Genomic DNA, 22,004 nt, shown 5'->3' with positions numbered 1-22,004 from the left:
GCGGTGCCTAAATCTGAATGCAACATTCCAGATAGAGTCGGACCAAGGCTCTATACAACTGAAGCATCATTTCCTCACTTTTGTAATCCAGCCCCCTTGAGATATCGGCGATTCCATAAGAACATAAGAAATAGGAGCAGGAGTAGGCCATACGGCCCCTCGATCCTGCTCCGCCATTCAATAAGATCATGGCTGATCTTCGACCTCAACTCTACTTTCCCACCCGATCCCCATTTCCCTTGATTCCCTTAGAGTCCAAAAATCTATTGATCTCAGTCTTGAATATACTCAACGACTGAGCATCCACAGCCCTCTGGGGTAGAGAATTCCAAATTCCATTAGTCTTTTGATTATGATTCATTTATGATTTTGTTAGAAATACTGACCTGAGGAAATCTTCATGAAAATGTTCACAATGTCTCCATAGCAACCACAGTAATTTGTGCTAAAGCAAACCTCAGTAGAATTCCCCTACTTTACAGTTTTGTTCCCTTAGGACATTGTATTCATATTTTGGTCTTACATTGAATTCATTATGAAAATGTTGCCTGTGCTTGTGGGTTATCGTGACCTGAATCTTAGATTATTGATTGATAGTCTGTTGGAATGCCTGTTGGCTGTAGCTGATACTCCTAGACAGTCAAGGACATTTTCTGATCAGAGCATAAATGAGCTACCCTACGGCTTGCAAACTCCATTAATGTTTGCTTTCTTACACTCTAGGATTTAAATTTATTTTAAAACTACAGCGGAAGATTTCCTGACAGGAGACCGTGAAACTAAGCCATATAGGCCAAACATCCCAGATCCAGTGTGATATTACTGATCGCAGCTGGGGCTTTGGTAGAAGTGTAAACAATTGGCACATGTGGTCCTCAGCTATAGAGTAGAAAAAGCATCCGGGGTTCTAACTGGTTGCTATACCGTGATCCCAGTTGGAAACTCCATCCCTGGATGTTCAGTTAAGGACAGAATTGGGCTTGATTGTGAATGCTCAGATATGAGGAATTGCCCCTGGGTGAGGTACTTGGGGCTGCTAATGCTAGCATGAGTCAGCACCTTCAGGAGAGGAGGAGGAAATTAAAAGAAAATATATAAGTAATCGGGAGGGATTGGGGGCGATGGGGTTGGGGGGGGTAAGCGGTCAGGAAGGGAGCAAGACAGAGAACTAGAGAGGGAGGGAGGCAGCGACTGGGAGAGCAGGAGTGCTCCTCCCGAGTCCACATTCAGGTAAGTAAGTTACCTTTTTGCTGGCAGTCTGCAGTGGTCCCTTTAAGACAGATGTAGACCTGGTTTTCCTGAACTCAGCCGGCCCATTACCGGCCGCGTTCAGGGCATAACAGTTTGGCTAAGGGGGCCTCAAACAGGCGTTAGGCCCCTTATTTGCAAACACCTGTAAAATGGGCGCAGCATCAGCTAATTTTAAGACCCTGGTGTCACCAAATCACTATATCTCGATTTACCTCATGTTCTTTTCTATTCTGTTCAACCTTGGTGGTGTGCTGCAATGTCAGAATATTATGGAGTTTTCAAGCAGGTGCAGTTAAATAAATACTTTCATTTATATAACCCCTTATCACAACCTTGAAATATCTCAAAGCATTTCACAGTGAATTGCTTTTGGCCTACAATGACCTGTGTTAAATTGGCAAAAACGGCAACCAGTATGCACCAGTAATGCATGTCCCACAAACAACATTGAGTTGGATAACCAGTAATTAGATTTTAGAATATTAACCATTCTAGTTTTGTAGATTATATTTTGAGAATGAAAGGTGGAAAATGGTTTTGTTTCTCAGAAATTAAAACTGTTCTGCAGACCACACAAAGAGTTAAATTTTGCACTAAAACATGGTTAGGTTAAGAGTGGAGTACCCACGGCTTGTCTGCTGGTTTTCAAATAGGTCATCACATCTAATTATGTTGAGGTACTTTCCTGCATTATTTTGTGTAGTGTCTCACTTACCCTGAATGCTTCTGACAGAGTCATTGGACAGGAAATTAAAACATTTGACCTTACACTGATCAAACAATTGCAAAAGTGCAACGGTCAAAGGGAACGTGACAACAATTTCCATCATGGTTGCCAAGGTCATGTCTCAACTTCCTCGTCCTTCCCCTCCCCTCACAAAAAAAAATGATCTCTTCCTTCTCCGACAGGCTCGTCTGTATTTTTAAAGGAGAATTCAGCCCAAATCACAGTCTGTGTGGAGCTGAAAGATGGCTCCTGATTGACCTCCTAATTGACTTCTTCTGCAACTGCGCTGATGTGATTACGAGAATTGCTTTTTACAAGCCATTCCTATATTGACTAAAGCTAGGGTCAGGATGTGCTCCCTTCCGAGCAGAGGCTGAGGAGAAGGCTTCCTCTGGCTTTGGAGTTGTGGGACCGAGAGCTCGTGGGTAGTCACCTGAAAAGAAGGATGTTCAAATAATATCATACCCACCTGCATGCTCTGAGGCCAATCCCTGAGGATGTGCGGCAACTGACAGTTGTGAGTCTGGAGTCTACAGCTGACCTTTGTGGCAGCACCACGGAAGCTTTGTCTTCCTTGCAGGCACCAGTGGAGCGAGTGGCAGCTTTATCGGAATCTGCAGCGGATCCCCAGCTAAGAAACGGCTAGGGACCACCTCCCTGGTAGCACAGACTGCAACTCTGGAGGCAATAGGGGGCAGAATGGAGCGCAGCATGAATTGTTGCTTCCAGACCGTGGCAACCACTGTGTCTCAGGGCTTTCAGGATGTGATAGCTACCATTAGACCAGCCATCGTGTATGGCCACAGATCCAGGACCCAGCGGAATGGCGTTGGCTGGATTCCAGCTGCCAGACACTGCCGTCTCTCAGAACAGCAGTACATGGCAAGCCTTTGGCCTCCTGCTTCAGAGCTCCACGCCAGTGGAACACGAGAGACGAGACCAGGCTGCCCAGGAGCAAGCTCCATTGATGCATTCGGCAGCGTATCCCTGCCAGGACCAATCTACCCTGAGATGAGGGCACCTCAGTCCACAAGCCTTTTGTAGAGCATGAGCAGCAAACTACTTCCTGCGATCCTGTCCTTCAGGTGGCATCTAGAAGAAGCACGAGAATAGGTTTAAAAAAGAAGCACCTGTAGGCAATCAGGGGAAGCACGGTGTTAAGAAAGTGTGGGTTGATTGTGTGTACTTTGGAATTTGTCGTAATAAAATAGAATGTGCACTGACATGGTGTTTTGTTATTGATGGAGATTACAGTTCCATAGGAAAGGGTGCATGTATGTGGTGCTGACGTCTTCACTCAGGTAATGATGATTGGCACGGTCAGATGGGGGCAAAGAAGGCCGATGTGTTGTCATGTGCTGACAGGATGGGTAGTGGTGTGAAAGTGGGGGAGAAGGAAGTAAAGGTGTTTTTCCACAGATGAGAAGACTTCAGTGATGGTATGTGCTGTGGTTCCCTGGTCCAATTCCGAATGGGTGAGGAGCCACATCATAAATTGGCCTCAACTATCAAAATCCTGCCAGTATCTCCTATTTACATTCCATTTGCTTTCAATTTTTGGAGTAGTTTACTCCCTTTTTTTTTGTCCTTCTATTTCCTTTCTCAGAACCTGAATCAGATGACCTTTACATCATCCAGCACGTTTCACTTCTTTCCAGTTCTTTAACCAAACATCTGTTCACAGGCAACTACAGCCAATAGCTGCTCGTTTGTAATACACCAACGAATCCGATTCTTTACCTGGTATTCTACTCTCACGGCTTCCTGTTTCCTGCTCTCAAAGTGTCTCTACCTGAAACATTAACCTAATGATGGGCAACCGGAATCTCACAAACCACTCGAAATGAAATAGCTGCTTATTTTTGTTGAGCTGTACGGCCCCTTATCTGCCTGGCACATCTATAAAATACCAATGCAATGAAAATTCAATAATGTAGATTTATTTGCTGGCACAAGATGGTGCTTCACATGGCTAAATAATATTTAACTTAGAGATGGGTTGGTGCTTGAAACATACGGACATCAATGTTGATGTCAGTGCTCAGAACTCTGCTGTAAACTGGCAGCAAAATCTGGTATGTTACTTTTACACATGCTATAAAGACAGAGTGGCAGAAGTGCCAGTTTTTGATGGAGCTGCCATTCTCGACAACAATGCAGATTTATTGCATGTTCCTGGATGGGCTCTCATTGACTAAGTGCGGGAGTCCCCCGAGATCCAACAAACGCAGAATGTGGCCTCATGGAAGAAAGTCTCCATTGAGTTGCGTCTCTTGTACCATTGCTCCACCCGCTAGATAATAGCTCCAATTAATCTTTTTTTCTACTTCTGTTTCCACCAAAAAAAAAACACGGCACTCCATGTAAAAACTTGTTAAAAATATCACTGCGTTCTGGTGCTTTGGGACCTTGGGCAGATTGAAAGTTAAACTTGCAGTCTGTGCTCTGTTCTACTTACATTATGCAGCAGCAATTTGTTATTCCTGGCATCTTGTGCTGCTATTGTTTTTTGTGAGAGAATTATTAAGGACGGGTTATAAGATCATTTCCTTTCTTTTTGAATTGGAACAAATGAGTCCATCGGGTAGCATATGTTCTTTGTAGTTGACAAGAACTTGTATAACTTCTGCAGCCGTGGCTTTCTGCTTTCTATGCAGGTCCATTGCTGAATTTTACAAAGTTGTTTGAAAGTGACTTTCTGTCAGTGTTAATTGCCATAAAGTGGGAGAGTAGAAATTGTTGTTTTCAGGCACAGCATTATCAAGAGTAAAGGAATGCAGCCTAGAATTACATAAAGTTACATAGAATTTACAGCACAGAAACAGGCCATTTGGCCCAACTGGTCTATGCCAATGTTTATACTCCACAAGAGCCTCCTCCCACCCTACTTCATCTCACCCTATCTGCATATCCTTCTATCCCTTTCTTCCTCATGTACGTATCTAGCTTCCCCTTAATGACACTGTACAATATTATCCTATGAATGCTTAGTGAGTTTGCATTAAAAAGCTTTGCTCACTATTTTTACAGAGGTGTTAACCCATTTGTTTTGAATACTTTAATGCTGTTAAAATAACAGACTAAAAAATTTGATATGAATGTGTTAATATGTGAATGTGTCTTATGCTCTTATGGTCTAAATGTTTGTACAGTAACATCCCACAGTGTAACTTCTGGGCTGCATCTCCTTAAGTTTGTATGACAAGTTGATTTCATATTGAGAGACCTGGATGAAGGGCCAAGACAGAAGTACAGCCCAGCACAGGAACCCCCAAGGTTAAAAACTTTCAGAGATAAGATAAGGCCAGTCAAGCAGTAAGTGATGCCAAGATTGATTTTCAAAAGTCAGGATTGTAGGATAAAGGTTGGTCCTAGAGATTTGAAAAGTTCTTCAGCTTTGAGATCCTGGAAAAGAATGAGAATGAAGAGGAGATGCTGTAACGATTCATGATTTCATCGCGGCGTAGATGCAGGAAGGAAGAAGAGGTGGACTGTGGAGGTAATTTTCACCTTCACCACTTGGGCAGTAGACGTGTCATTTTCTGGCAATGATACTTAAAAAAAAATACATAAGGACTGTGTCAGGAATTAATTTACAGATTGACTTAAGAGATATAAGTTCCAACCAATCACTTTGCATTGGTTTACGCACGCAGTTCAACTATTTCCCTTCACATATGGGCCCTTTTCCTTTCAAATGTCCTGAGGCTTGTCTGCTCCCTCTCCCACTGTGTTAATAGTCAAATGATTCACAAGCTGCTTCTTTATTGGAGCTGGGGGCCTGGGGAGAGCCAGCTGACTGGGCCACTGTCCCGCATTTAGTTGTGGAGAGTGCAGCCCCACTTCCTTTCAAACCGCCTGCACTGCGAGGCTCACTATTCCATATGTGCACACACTGGCGGTGTGACATTTTCACCGGTGTGCGCGCGTTGCTTTGTGACATTAAAACGCACCATCACTGCCACAACAGCGCATTGACCGGCTCTGGGGAGACCAACCACAGCCAGTGGAAAAAAAAAACTAAAATCTTCTGGGTTCCTGGTCTTAAACAAATTCAGCAAGTTTGTCTTCATTTTGCCATCGGGTGCACAAGGCCCTCACCCTGGAAGGAGGTAGCTGAAGACTAATATGTAAAAGAAGTCACTCAGAAAAGTAGTCGCGTTGCTGTTAATTCTGAAACTATTGAATTGCAAGTTTCTAACAGACTTCTTAAGTGACAGTGTTTGCTTTTGGCAGTGATGGACGGTTTCTTAATGAACAACTTAATGCCCAATTCACAACTGTTGCTCAGCCAACTTGTCATCTGAAGGGTAACAGGATAGGGTTGCCTTTTTAAATGTTTGTTTTGTTAAATTAAAGCACAACAACAACAGCAACAGCAGCAACAACAGCAACAACTTGTATAGTGCCTTTAATGTAGTAAAACGTCCCAAGGCACTTCACAGGAGCGTTATCAAACAAAATTTCATAGCAATGTTTCAGTGTTAAGGTTAAAACTTAATAAAATTCCTTAAGGTGTAATTTGGTTGCTAACTTCCTTATCGATTATGTTTAACCCAATAGAATTCTGTGTTGGATTATGAGTTCAGGCCCCACTCCAGGACTTCAGCACATGGTCTAGGCTGACGCTTCAGTGCAGTGCTGAGGGAGTGCTGCATTGTCTTTCGGATGAGATGTTAAACCGAGGCCCCATCTGTCTGTTCAGGTGGATGTAAAAGATCCCATGGTGCTAATCGAAAAAAAAACATAGAGTTTCTTCTAGTGTTCTGGCCACCATTCATCCCTCAACCAACACCACCAAGAACAGATTCATTGGTCACTTGCTGTTTATGGAATCTTGCTGTGCATAAATTGTCTGCAAGTATGTCGACAAAACAATAGCTACTACACTTAAAAAGTTATTCTTTGGCTGCGAGGCGCTTTGGGGCATCCTGGCGACATGAAAAGTACTATATGAATGTAAGCTTTTTATATCAGGTGGTATCATCTCCCTGGGCTGTTTTCTTGCGTCTCAAAGAGATGACATCATTATTGTGAACAGACTGCAAAGTGAGGAAAATTGTTCTCAGTGATATGGCTGAAACCACACTGCAATCTACACAGCAATATAGTTCATATGTAAAATTAAGATATTACAACTATGATTATGTGTAGTACAAATGAGATATAAGATGAAAATACACAGGGTGTGATTTGTGTCCCACTTGTGAGCTGACCAGAATTCATTACCTGTGGGTTATCAGGCCAGCCCCCCTGTGGGCTATAAATTATACACCACAGCTCATGTTTCTTCATTTATACAGTAATCCGGAAAGAGGCAGAAAAAGAGCTGCACTTAGCCAGATATATAGAATTGAAGTAGTCTAACCAGTAAATGGGAATCAGTGATTGTATCGCGTTGACTGCAGTATGAAGGAGAGCGAGGTTATCTGGCCAATATTTACCCCTGAACCAATATCACTTAAAAAAAAAACCAGATTAACTGGTCATTTATCTCATTGCTGTTTGTGGGACCTTGCTCTGTTCAAATTAGCTGCCGCGTTTGCCTACACTACAACAGAGACCACACTTCAAAAGTACTTCACTGACTTTGGGACATCCTGAAATCTTTCTTTCCTTACGAATAAAGATACTGCAATATGAAAGAGCGAGTAGGAAGACTATCTTCATAGTGCATTACCATATAAGTGATTTCTCAATTTCATTTACAGGGAATGACACTATCATACTTTATCGTAAGATAGATACAGACGGGGGAAACCATTCGGCCCATCTTAGTTCATCCAAACCAGGAACTCCCCTCCCCTCATCACAACGTCCAATTCCTAATAACTCGAAAGTTGTTTTTTCATGAAAAACACAATCAAATTATCCAGTAATTTTAATTAGCCTATATAATTATAACGGCAATGCTAAAAAAAAGTTTGAATTACCCAGTAATTCGAATTAACCAACTTCAGATTCAGCAGCCTGTAGAGGACCCCAGTGATTAGCTTCCACTATCCTGTCTAGAAGTTTGTTGCACGGTTTGATCACTCTTTCTGTGAAGAAAAACTTCCTGACGTCAAGCCTAATCTTGCCTTTCCTTAGTTTGAACCTGTGGCCCTTTGTCCTACAGGCATGGTTTAGCTTGAATTAGTACATTTTTGACATCCTCTACTATCTAATAAGTAAGGTTCTTACTTAGTAACTCCATTCAAAGTGGAAAAGCCTAAATCTCTCAAGTCATTCTTCATAACTCAACCCTCTGACATTAAGGTTCAGGTGACTATGGGGTATAAATTGGACCTTGTTACACCCGGTTTACAGGCGTACAACGGGCAGGAGGGTCAATTTCGGGGACCAACATCCTGCGCCCCAAGGACGCCTGAAAGACGTCCAACCCGATATTGGGTTGGGTTACTTTTCAGGTGCCCGGGGCGGCCGCCTAAAACAAGCATTGGGCTCCTAGCACATTCTAATGAGGGGCCTAAAGCCTTGTTTTAGGACTCCTCTGGGAAATTGGGCTGCCCTGAGCCTGGCCTGGTTTTTCTATCTGGATGTCGCCTAGCCAGCAGCCGTCACCAAAAAAAATAAGTAAAACATTTTTTTTTAAGTTTGACGTGGAGCCAGGAGGAGCAGCAGTACTCCTTCTGGCTCCACAGCACTCCCGAGGCCCATTGCCCACCCGCAATCACCCTCCTCCAGTTCTCCTCCCCCGCCCCAGCACTTACCTGAGGTCCACCTTTGTAATTTTTTAAATTATGGAGAACAGAAGTTCTTAATGGTAAATACCTTAGGGTTGTCACCCATCTGGTTTTGGATTGAGCTGTCCATAAATTTCTAAAATGTAATCTGAATGACAAAGCCCCTTTTTCTTCAATATGAGTTAACTTTCTTCCACTTACTTCTGTATTTCAAGATGAAGATATTAATTATTGTGGTGAGCAAGGTTTTTGATAAACTTCAGCCATGATCCCATTCCATTGCCCCAACCCATCCCTTCCCTTGGACTCTGCAAAACTCTAAAAAGTCTGGCAACTATTAATATGGAATATGACAGAGGAGGTTCAAATTCGCCACGATCTGTTCAACAGTTATATTTTTGAGAGGTTGCAGTGATTTCAGAAGGCCAGAAATAGCAATCCAGATGTGCAAAACTTTAGAAGAGCTCCAGGGGAGCATAAAGTGGAAAGAAGAACTAGAAAATAAAACAACATAAGAAAGTAGAATTTTTAAAGGACAATTTTAAGGGATGTACAATGAAAGTAAAGCCTTAATGAACAAATAGCCTTAATGAATATACAGCCCTAATGAAAGCATACACCATGGGAAAAAAGGAAGACACAGCAAGTCCATGACCAAAGTGCTTCTGTTTAAGTTAAAGGACTTGTTCCTTGTTTTCTACTTAAGCCTCTCTTGACCTGTTCTTGCTCGTTTCACTAATTGATTAATCTGCCTGGGAATAATACACAGTGATGTCATTTCCTGCTCCACCTATAAAGTGTTACTTTAAATGAGAAACACATGAGTACTAGCAAAGGCCTGAGAGTCATATAAAAGTCAATTGAGAATAATGAGGGAGACTTTCAACTGCTGGCCTGAGAAATAGAGGACAGGCAGTTCTTTTTTAATATCCATTCGTGGAATGTGGGCATTGCTTGCCCATCCCTGGTTGCCCTGAGAAGGTGGTGAGTGAGCCTTATTCTTGAACCGCTGCAGTACGTGTGGCAAAGGTGCTCCCACAGTACTGTTAGGAAGGGAGTTCCAAGATTTTGACCCAGCGACAATGCAGGAACGGCGATATATGTCCAAGTCAAGATGGTGTGTGATTTGGAGGGGAATTTGGAGTTGAAAGTCCGGTGAGCAGCTTGTGGGCCCATTTGCCCTCCTGAATCAGCCTTCAGGCAGGTCTTTAAATGGACGCCCAGCACTCCCGCCCAAAACAGGCGGGAGGCTGTTTGGCAATGCAAATTGGAGTTTTACACTTTTGTAGGACCCCGATTGCCTTTCAAAGAGAAATAGATGGAGCATATTCCATTTTCCAGTCATTGTGAGGCCTAACTGGCGATCCTGAAGGGCCGATTGTACACAGCAACAAGAGAGATCCAAAGAATGTTTTTAAACCTATATATAAACAGTGAAAGGAATATTAAAGACTATGTAATTCCTTTATGAGTTGAGTTGGATAGAAATACAGGAGATTAGGAAATGGTAGAGACCCTCAATGAATTCCTCCCATCAGTCTTCACATGTTCCAGATTCAACCACTTAGCTCATAAATCCATAATCTTTGCAGGGGGTCAGAAAAACACGTGCTATGAAAAAAAGCTCAAGGAATGAATCTAAAGGCAGCTGAGCAAGATAGGATGCACGTGAAAATAGAAATGGCTATTCGCTGGAGGACAGCAAATATTATCCAGCATTTAAAATGCAGTGAGCAGTGAACCTGGGAATTACAGGCTAGTTAGCTTAACATCGGCGTAGGGAAAATGCCCCAAAACACTTTACAGGATGCTATCAATGTTCATCTGAGGAGCACTGAGGGAATAAGGACTCGTCAGCAAAGATTTAGGCGCTGAAAATCATGACTGACAAATCTATTGGAATTCTATTGGGAAGGTAACTAAAATAGTAGATGAGGGTTGTCCAGTGGTTATAATTGATATGGATAGACCTAACCATCAAGACTTTTAAAAGAGATGAAGACTTGTGAGCTTAATGGCAAATTAGCCAGTGAGATTGAAAGCTAGCTTGGTAATAGAAAGGATGATAAATAGAAACGGCTGTACGTGAGGGGCAGTAACTAATAGGATTCTGGAGCAGTGTATTCTGGGTCTCCTGTTCATCAGTAATATAGAGCAGGCTGCTTTAGTAACATAAGGCTTCCCAATGACATTAATCTATGTGATCAGGCAATGATTAAGTGGGAGATTGATGGCACACCAATGTGGATGCACTAAGAATTGTCAGATGAATTTTACTGCAGGTAAATGCTAAGGTAATATGTATTGGAACATGAAATGTACACACATTCAAGGATCCCCTGTAGAATTGATTCTATTTTAATTAAGTCGTTGGGCCCCATTCTAAGCTGGACAGTGGAACTGTAGAGCCAGTCAAGCCTCAAACGTACAAAAGGGAGGTTGAAAAGTTTTAACTACTTTGTGGTAAATTTATGGAATGAACTGCCAAGGAAGGTAGTTGGAGGTTGATTGTATCAGCAAATTCAAAGAGTTGAATAAATACCTGGCACCAAATTTGATAGAGGGACATGAAAGGTATTCCTTGGACATTGGTACAGGCCAAATGGTCTGCTTTTCTGGTCCTGTAAGTTTCTATGGGCCCGATTTTAGCACCCGCTATCGGGTGCGTTCTCGGCAGGGGGGCCCCGAAAATTGTGAAATCCAGGAGCGGGACTGGATCCCGCCTCGATCCCGCCCACTTCCGGGTTCCCCGCTGACGTGCCGGTGTGCGCGCGCAGCCCCCGCTGGTGGGAATCCCGCAGGCAATTAAAGCCAGCGGGATGCCACTTGACAATATTTAGTTAGGTATTTCAGGTCATTAACTGACCTGATTAAGGGACTATGTGGGATTTTTGAACAACATGGGACTGTTTCCCACACTGGGGGAAACACTCCCAGGTCAAATGGACGTGTTGCAGCTGTCAGCCTGTGGCAGCTGCAAAGGTCCATCTGACAGGTGGGGGGGGGGGGGAAGACCCTCACCCATTGCAGGAGGCCACTCTGTCACTTGGGACAAAGTTTGGCCTCCACCACCCTCCTCCTGACAGTCAAAGTCACCAACCTGCACACTTACCCCGGGGTCCGGAGACATGTACCTACCTTGCGGACCCCCTCAGATGTACATCTTCCGGATGGGGGCCGCCGTAGCTGCAGTCATGACCCCCTCGGAGGGCGAACAGCCTCGCCATCCACGCCATCCACCTCTGACACGTGGAGCTCCACAACAGAGTGCTGTGCCACATCCACCTGTCCAGCAGGAGGGAGGGCTACCGCAGAGAGAGATGCGTCGCGGAGGGCACTACCCTCGCCACAGGTTCCACAGACCGAGGCTCAGCCTCCTGGACCTCTCTGAGCAGCAGTGCACATGGAGGCTCAGAGTCACTCGACATGTAGCCGTGGACATCTGCAGCCTCTTTCATGCCGAGCTGCTCCTGGCTGGCCCGTGCACCATCTTCCTACCTGTCGATGTCAAAGTCACCACTGCCCTCCCGAACTTCTCCTCCGCAGCCTTCCAAGGTGCAACTGGGGACATCGCCGATGTCTCTCAGTCGTCAGCGCAGAAGAGCCCTGCAAATACACCTACACCCACTCTGCAGTGACACAATGGGTGGCATCAGTGGTGGGTCCTCATAGTGATACCCAGGAGCGGGCATTATTGCACAAATCGGACAGGATTCGCGAAGACATTGCAGTAGTGGTGCCAATATAATGTGTGATGTGAGTTGTTCTGAAATTCAATATAAGTAACAACCATGACAAACCCTCAAACACCCTTGTGCATCCCCTTCATGCTCACGACACGTTTGCCTTACGCTTCCTACTGCACATATGTGATGCATGCCCTGTGGCTGCAGCACAGGTGATGGCAGGTTGAGTGAGGCTGGCCGTGAGAGAGATGCACGAGAGGGTGAGTATGAGATAGAGCCATGAGATTGTATGAGGATTGGGTTGCGTGGTAGTGGCGGGGTGAGTACTGGCGAGGTGAGTAGGTGCAGGTAAGATGAGGATGAGGTTTGAGTGGGTATGAGGGTGATGTGACAGAGTAGTGTTGGCAGTGCCGAAGGAGATGTGGGGTGGGGGCAGTGATGTGGCAGACGGAGTGTAGGGGAAAGACTACGTGTACTCACTGTGGCTGACCTACTGAGGTCATTGGAGCGCCTCCTGCACTGTGTGCAGGTGGGCGATATGTTGGTGGTGCAGGTGACCCCCTCTGCCACCCCGAGCCAGGCCTTCCTGGTGGCAGAGGCAGGCCGCTTCCTCCCGTCCGCCGGGTGGAAGATCTCTGTCCTCCCCCTCCTCCTCACCCCATGTATTGATACCTGGGGTGAGGCATCATTAAACTGGGAGCAGCCTTCCCCCTGGGCTGCTCCATGCAGTCATCTTTGCTATTGGTTGCAGCATCTGTCAGTGGAGGACTGCCCCTTTAAATAGAGCGCCTCCAGCTGACAGATCTTACTGTGCATGCGCAGCCCGCCCGACGCGCAGATCAGCAGCGGGGAACCCGGAGGAGCAGGTAAGTGGATCCAATTAGTGGTTTGCCTGCTACGATCGCGCGGGAAACCCACTAATTTCACCGGGCGCGTTACCCACGCGCCCGCTAGCCCATCCTCCGAGAACCCGCAGCCCTGCAAAAATCGGGCCCTATGTTTCTAAGCACCTCCCCTTAAAGGGGGTAACACCCTCTCATTTCTCAGGGAGGGTGGAGCCCTCCCAAACTGGCTTTTAAACCAAAAATAAAACTTTGAGGTCAGGGGAAACACACTGAAGAGCATTAGTGGAAAAGGACAGGGATTTGGGTGCGAATATTGACCAATCAATCAATCAGCGGACTTGGTCAATTTGCAACCATCATGATCAAAGCCAGTTACGCACTGGGATGGATCTCAAAAGCATTTGGTAATAAGTTGTCCCTTTTGAAGTACTTTTTTTCCTCTAATTTTCTCTTCACTTCTGCTGAAAGTGCTGCCTCCAGTACCTCACCCAAGTGGCAACTTGATGTATCAGCCTAGATGCTGAGTGTTGGCACACTTTTAAACCACGGAAGGCATCGTAGATTAGCCTGATCCTATTCTAAACCAACGTTTACACTTTCCATGATGGTGGGGGCGGGTTGGTGGATAATAATCAGCAATGGGAACTGTGAATGTTATTGTTCCGCCCCTCCCGAGCTCAGGACTGCTGCGGCCATTTGTACCCCCAAACCCCAGCTGCGGCTTGGCTAAAATCAGCTGACTGTTGCACAGACCAAGAACTGAGCCTGTAGCCTTCGGTTGTATTGCACCTGATGGTGCTTTTATTGACTGCACCCCTGAGGCAGCTTTTCATGTTTTTCTTTACTTGGACTTGAAGGGTAACTTGGAGGTGACGGTGTTCCCATGAGCTTGGCTGCTCTTGTCCTCCTTAGTATGGGACAGGATAATGTGACTGGGTTTTATATAAGCGACAAGAATGCAGGAGAGGTTGTAAGCTGTTCCAAGGAATGTGTGGAAACTTTCATTGTAAATTGCAAGCTCAAGCTATTTTCCATGAGCAGCGATATCAAGCAGCCTGAAATACCGTGCAACAGTAAAAATCACCACAGTAAGATGTTTTAGAACTGCCTCTGTACTTGAGCTCCTTTTCCCCTCCTGATAGTGGTGAGTCAAGCTGATTTCACTGTCATGAACCCTGCCGGTACATCACACTGTCAGTGTTGATGAGCGGTGTGTAGGAGGGAAGGAAAGATCCCAGCTAACCTGATCCTGATCTCATCTGGTGGCTACGTTCATGTATTGTCCACCAGAAGTCATTGGAAAACGACGAGGATTAGGAATGCTGGCTGATTTCCTTTTCCTCTCCTTAGCTCGGAGTCATTGAGGCCAAACGTAGCAAACCTACTGTTGCCTTGGCTGAGATCGTAGCCATGATGTGGAGATGCCGGTGATGGACTGGGGTGGACAAGTGTAAGGAATCTTACAACACCAGGTTATAGTCCAACAGTTTTATTCGAAAATCACAAGCTTTCGGAGGCTTCCTCCTTCGTCACCTGACGAAGGAGGAAGCCTCCGAAAGCTTGTGATTTTCAAATAAAACTGTTGGACTATAACCTGGTGTTGTAAGATTCCTTACAATTGGCTGAGATCAGCTAACAGCTTAGGCAATGCAGTGAAGATGGTGATGTTTTCTAATTAAATAATTATAAAGACATTGGGGGTGGTAGATTTTAACCCTCTCTTGCCTGTTGGGAACTGGGCGGGGAGAGCAGTTAAAATGGAGCAGGAGACGTACCCACTGGTGTCCCTTGATCTGGCCGACTGCAATTTTAAATTACAGGCAGCAAAGACACCTGCACGAAGCAGGCGGGGTCCTTTAAATATGCAGATCAGGCTCCGATGATGTCGTTGGGGCCTGACTGCAATATTAACCTGAGGCCTGAGCGGGGGATCAATAGTGCCTTCCGTGTCGGGAAGTGGATCCCTGCGGGTAGAAGAGGCCCGGAAAGGTAAGTTTTTAAAGTTTACTTGTGGGCCTGGAGGAGCAGGAGCGTCCCTCCCTCCCCCCCCCAACAACGGAATTTAAAGGGCTAGTTCAAATAGGGCGGAATCCCAGCATAACCGAGTTCCACTCTGGCTTCCCTACCGCCCAGCAGAAACCCAGCTTTCCATCCACTCCAGCCCCAATAACTTTGGGCCATCAAGTATGTGTAGTCCTGTTGCATCCTGCTACACTGGAGAGAAACCTTCAGGCATTCCAAAGCTTAATCCCCGGGAAGTGAGTTGTAAGAAATTACATAACAGCAGAAGAATTTTCCGAAAGAGGAAAAGGTCAATGTCCTGTCGCATTTTGATATATTCACCCCACTTATCCACCTTCTCACCATATCCTTCAATCCCTCCTGTCTCCAGTGATATAGCTCGAAGCCTCTTTAGGATATTCATAGTGTCTGCTTTAATGGAATTAGGTAACTCACTCCTGTGGGAGAAGAAATTGTGCTCATTGTCTGTGCTACATGCTCGCATCTTAATTTTTAACACTCGTCCCTGGTATGTGAACCTTTGCCTAGATAAATGTTTTGTTTCAGTCCACTTCGTGCTTTTGAAAACTCCAATTAGGTCAACTCAAAGTGTCCTCTTTTCCAAAGAAACAAAACCCAACCTCCTTAACCTATCCATGTACACAGAATTATCTTAATTGTTCTCATCTCTACCTTCTCAAGGGCAATAATATGAGACTTTGAGATAAAGACTATAAAGTAGCTGAAGCTTCTGAATAAAATAGAGTGCGTATGAACATCATAGCGGCACATTCCAAACTAGGGTTGAGGTGTGTAGTCAGGGCAGTGTATGAACTGGCGCTGCAGCAAGCCCCTGCCACACAACGCATCACGGAGCAATGTTTTCAAATTTTCAGCATGCACCAGAGTTGCCAACTCAGGACATCTTCCTGGAGGTTTCATCACCTGGCCTCCCGTCTCCAACCGCCCCGCCCCCATGCTCCCGTCACTGGTCACCTGACCCGTCCATCCTCGCGGCGCCCCACCTTCCCACACTGGTTGAAAAATGAATAGATCCTTAGTTACCTGATTGGATGGTTCTTGACTGTCAGTCAAACAGGCTTTCCAATATTTTTTTATAACTAACAAACAAAAGTGTTCAAAAAAAATTTTGAAAGCAACACAATTTTTTTTTACTACCCCAATGATTTTTCTCCTGGTTTGTTTGCAGCAGTGTCCTGGAGATTAACCTTCAATTCCTGCAGACTCCAGAACAATCCTGGAGGGTTAGCAGCCCTGGCGTGGACGCCCTTTCCCTTCTGTTGTTTCTCTAGTTGACTTATAGGGCTCGATTTTTGGATGTCCGAGCGGGTGCTTTCGTGGCGGGGGGGGGGCTCTGAAAATTGGGGATTCCCAGGGCGGGTCCGGAGCCTGGCTCCAACCCGCCCACTTCCGGGTTCCCCAGTGACGCGCTTAGATGCGCGCGCAGCCCCCGCATGCGGGACTCCCGCCGGCAATTAAAGCCGACGGATCCCACTTAAATCAATTAATTGGATACTTCAGGTCGTTAGCAGACCTGATTTGTAGGATATTTTAGGAGGGGTGGGATTTTCATCTAAACTGAGTGTGTTTCCCGTACTGGGGGAAACACTCCCAGTTGAAATGGACGTGTTGCAGCCACCAGCCTGTGGCAGCTGCAAAGGTCCATTTGACAGGTGGGTGGGGGAGACCCTCACTCATTGCAGGAGGCCACTCTGTCACTTTGGACAAAGTTTGGCCTCCACCACCCTCCTCCTAACACTAAAATTCACCAACTTGCAACCTCAACCCTGGTGTGCAGACACATGTACCTACCTTGCTGACCCCCTCAAACGTACATCTTCCGGATGGGGGCCGCCGTAGCTGCAGTCATGACCTCCTCGGAGGACGAACAGCATCACCAGCCTCGCTGGCCATGCCATCCACCTCTGACACGTGGAGCTGCACAACACAGTGCTGTGACACATCCACCTGCACAGCAGGAGGGAAGGCAACCGCAGAGAGAGATGCGTCGCAGAAGGCACTACCCTCACCACAGGGGCTACAGACCGAGGCTCAGCTTCCTGGACCTCTCTGAGCAGCAGGCTCAGAGTCACTCAACATGTGGTCGTGGACATCTGCAGCCTCCTTCATGCCGAGCTGCTCCCGGCTGGCCCGAACAGCATCTTCTTACCTGTCGCTGTCAAAGTCACCACTGCCCTCAACAACTTCTCCTCCGCATCCTTCCAGTATGCCATCGGGGACATCGCTGGCGTCTGTCAGTCGTCTGCACAAAAGAGCCCTGCAAATACACCTACACCCACTCTGCAGTGACACAATGGGTGGCATCAGTTGTGGGTCTTCATGGTGATCCTCAGGAAAGGGCATTATTGCACAAACCAGACAAGATTTGCAAAGACTTGGCAGTAGTGGTGACAATACAATATGTAATGTGAGTTGATCAGAAATCAAATATAAGTAAAAACCATGACAAACCCTCAAACACCCTTGTGCATCCCCTTCATGCTCATGACACATTTGCCTTACGCTTCCTACTACACATACGTGATGCATTCCCTGTGGCTGCAGCACAGGTAGTGGCAGGTTGAGTGAGACTGACTGTGAAAGAGATGCACGAGAGGGTGAGTATGAGACAGAGCCATGAGATTGTATGAGGGTTGGGTTGAGTGGTAGTGGTGGGATGAGTACCGGCGAGGTGAGTAAGTGCAGGTAAGATGAGGATGAGCTTTGAGTGGGTGTGAGGAGTGATGTGACAGAGTAGTGTTGGAAGTGCAGAAGGAGATGTGGGGTGGGGGCAGTGATGTGGCAGACGGAGTGCAGGGGAATGAGTAAGTGTACTCACTTCGGCTGACCTACTTAGGTCATTGGAGCACCTCCTGCACTGTATGCAGGTGCGTGATATGTTGGTGGTGCAGGTGACCGCCTTTGCCACCTCGAGCCAGGCCTTTGTGGTGGCAGAGGCAGGCCACTTCCTCCCGTCCGCCAGGGAGAAGATCTCTGTCCTCCCCCTCCTCCTCACCCCATCCAGTAGGACCTGGAGTGAGGCATCATTAAACCTGGGAGCAGCCTTCCCCCTGGGCTGCTCCATGCTGTAATTTTGTCTATTTTCTGCAGCATCAGTCAGTGGAGGACTGCCCCTTTAAATAGGGCTCCTCCAGCTGACAGCCTATGATGCGGGTGTGCAGTCCGCCCGCTGCGCAGCTTTCCATTGTGAAACCCGGAAGCCAAGGTAAGTGCCTTCAACTAGGCTGCGATCGCGTGCGGAGCACCCCGAATTCACTGGGTGCGTTACCCAGTCGACCCCCCCGCTGCCAACCCGCCTCCCTCCTAATATCGAAACCATAGATTCTTGTCTGGGCCTGTTTTTGGGCCCAGACTCAGAGCTTTCCCAAGGATGGAGGCCTGAGTACTGCTTGAAATTGGTCCTCAGGCCTCATCTACATATTTGGGGGCCCGTCGGGCCTCCACAGGCCCCAACTTGTCCGAGGGAAGAATTCAATTTCCGGCTGCCTGGCAGGAGCCCTCGGGTAAGTCCCGGGGGAGGAGGATGGCGGGAGTGGGGGTTGCTCATGGTCCACAACGGCCGACTGGAGAATGTTTTGTTTACCTTTTTGGTGACGGCCGCTTGCTAGGCCACACAAACGCCTGGAAAACCGGAATGGTGCGGGCCCGAAGCCTGCTCCGCTCAGGGCAGCCCGATTTGGCACAGGAGTCTTCCAACATATGCAAGCGGCCTTATGCCTGTTTTAGGCGGCCAACTGGAACACCTGTAAAAATGGGCCCCACGAACAGTGGGACGAACGCCTGCAAAGATTGGGCTCAGGCTGCCCCACTGTTAAATTGGTCGGTGTTGTGCCTGTTTTACACCTGAAAATCACGGGCACGCATACAAATTTCTGTCCCTTTTTTTTTAACTTGCTAGGCCTGCTGCGTGCCACAGTCTTACTGATCCTGCCATAAGTTGTTCTAGCTGATGCCAGATAAAATCAGAGTACTCTTACTTAAAACTACATGAATTGTTATAGCTATATGCAATGCAGGGAATAAAACTGATGGGTAATGTCAAAAACTCCAGTATTAAAATGTTGACCTCCTTTTGCTGGATGATGGTGACAGACACATAGAACTATCTCTGTGTCCTATATTCTGGCCCACATGGATTTCATGCAGTTTTAGCTAATGTACTTCAGCTTTAACTCTGAAACACTGATAACCTCAAGGTCATACCTCTGCAGAAGGATGTGGAAAGTATTCTACTTTTAAAAAGTCTAGGCAATTTCTGTCAGAATTAGAGGTCAGTTCAGAATCTCTCGCCCTTTTCAATGATTTGTTTAAAATTGGACTTATTATGGAATGCCCTACAGCTAATATGAACATACAAAGCCCAACAATGAGCATATACAACTCAATATATTCTCTTTTAAACTCTTGGGGCCTTCTCGGGATAATAGGTTAACCATTACAATTATATCTTGGGGCTGTTCTGACATAAATGATTTAACACAAATGATAAATTAGAATGAGAATATTATCGCAGTACATAAACTCCATCTACTCGCTTTTTAATTCTGTTACATGGCTGTGCTGCAGGCAGACCCTTCATGTAAGTATAAGTACATGTGGTTTCTTCTGTTTCATTATCTGAGGAGTTGCGAATGGAGCTGAACATTGTGCAATCACCAGCGAACAGCCCCACTTCTGACCTTGTGATGGAGGCAAGGTCATCGATGAAGCAGCTAAAGATAGTTGGGCTTAGGACGTTGCCCTGAGGAACTCCTGCAGTGATGTCCTAGGGCTGAGATGATTGACCTCCAATGACTACAACCATCATCCTTTGTGCTAGGTATGACTCCAGCCACTTTTCCCCTTGATCCCCATTGACGTCAGTTTTACTGGGACTCCTTGGTGCCACACTCGGTTGAATACTCCCTTGATCTCAAGGGCAGTCACTCTCAACTCACCTCTGGAATTCAGCTCTTTCGTTTATGTTTGGTCCAAGGCTTGTAGTGGCTGTAGAATGTTCTGAACTCTTACATGGCTTCTGACTACACACTTATTTCTTCATGGGGGTCCATCTGGCAAATCCACTCTGGCAAAAGAGGAGAAGCAGTAGCATGGTTTTCATTTCCATTGAAATCAATGGAACTGAAATTCCGATGGGATCTATAATGGGCAAGCATTCTATTCCACCAGTTTACCGCCCAAGTGATGAAGCTGAAAATTACCCCCACTGTGTGGGCAAATTACTGGTACAAATCTACGTCCTGTTTCTCTGCGATACTGGAGTACTAGAACTCCACATCAATGTATTGTCCTGAAGAGCTTTCTTATTGAAAAAATCCCACACTTTTAAGTGTTGCCCAGTGTGGTATTGAGTCATACAGAGCATGAAGATCTCTGGCTTGTGCTGAATTAACTTGGCTTAAAGAGGGATTTTGGAAGGAAATTGAAAAAGAGTGAGTGATCCAGCTCTTTAGGATCTTATACAGACCAGGGCTTTATAGAAATGTATGAAATGATAACATTTAGATTTAGATCAGTCAAGTGATCTGAATGCTAGCTCTGCCACAACTCGTAATCTGTAGTCTTTGGGGAACACAGACGGCATCAATAAAATACAGTTACACGTAGAACAGGTTTACAGTTGCTCGTTTTGACAGTACATTCAATACATATTCCGTCATTCCACACATTAGTCTACTTGCCCTACATAGCATTAAGCATCTGAAATTTACAAAAAAAAAACCTTTTTATAGACAGACTGTAAGAAACAGAAGGAAAGCTACAAGCTACATTCAGTTCGCAAAGGGTAAACACGTACAATTGCTTTAAGGTCACGATTAGAGCTGCAATGGTATTTTATTAATCAATTATCCATGACTTACAAGCATGACGTAACAAATAGCTATTAAATGTTTTAAAATAATTTTATTTTGTTAAAAATTAAATCAAAAAACTTACCTTTTCCTTTTCTTTGACGTTTGGGCTTTTATCCTGTTTCTGCTCAGACTCCTGACATCTCCTCTCTCTGCAGGTAGATACACCTGGCACACTTACACTGGTGCACCTACAAATCGGGTCCTGAAGGCAATGCCATTAATTGGCAAAACGTCCTGCCTACTGATGAGAATGAAGATCGAAACCCTAGAAAATAACTGGGATATAGTTCAATTTTAAAAATGCAGCTTTTTTTTTGTTGTTCTTTTCTTTAGTGAACCCTTAATTAGTAATTGGCAGTGATTTGGTGACTATGTTTTGCTGAGCTGTACTTTACTCCCAGGCAAGGTACGAGAAAATTAGCAACCTCCACCGTAACAGCCATCAATCCAAGGATTATCGGTCCCATACTCCTTCTGAAGTTTGGACGTTTTATATCACTTTGTTTTGGTTTATAATGTAAAGGACTGGCTAACTAAAGCTCCTGTAACACCTTAAGTTGGGAATAAATTTGCCACCGTCGATGCATAAATCTGTATTTCATTTGCATATCTCCATGGAATCGCTAGGGAACACATTGAGTCTAATTTGAATATGTATACGGCAGCATTAACCTTTTGAGTGCTCAGTGTAATTTGAAGCTTTCAAAACTGGAAAATCTTTTGCCAGCTGAGATCTGTAAAAAAGGCATTTTCTGTGGTCTGTTGATGTTCAATGTTAGAAAGTAGACTGGAAATTGTACACACCACAAAAATACCTCCACGAGTAATAAGTGATTTTTTTTGTACTCAAGGGTTGAGTCCCGTGCTTAGTGAAATGTGTTATTAAGTCTGTTTTGATGTAACAGAAAGCA

At 45.5% G+C, this 22,004-nt stretch overlaps 1 protein-coding gene across 1 annotated transcript in view; it reads right to left on the bottom strand.

The window, feature by feature from the left end:
• LOC137299559 (uncharacterized) overlaps window positions 1-21,632 on the bottom strand; it is a 91,202-nt gene extending 69,570 nt beyond the window's left edge. The window contains exon 1 of the mRNA XM_067968387.1: window positions 21,176-21,632. The gene's annotated coding sequence lies outside the window, so the exon portion shown is untranslated. The remainder of the gene's footprint in view (window positions 1-21,175) is intronic.
• Between the last annotated feature and the right edge of the window lie 372 nt (window positions 21,633-22,004).

The sequence above is a fragment of the Heptranchias perlo genome, chromosome 29, assembly GCF_035084215.1.
Source record: "Heptranchias perlo isolate sHepPer1 chromosome 29, sHepPer1.hap1, whole genome shotgun sequence".
In the NCBI taxonomy this organism is placed as follows: Eukaryota; Metazoa; Chordata; class Chondrichthyes; order Hexanchiformes; family Hexanchidae; genus Heptranchias; species Heptranchias perlo.
The sequence above is the reverse complement of the archived record's forward strand: the minus strand, read 5'-3'. Positions and strand labels throughout refer to the sequence as shown.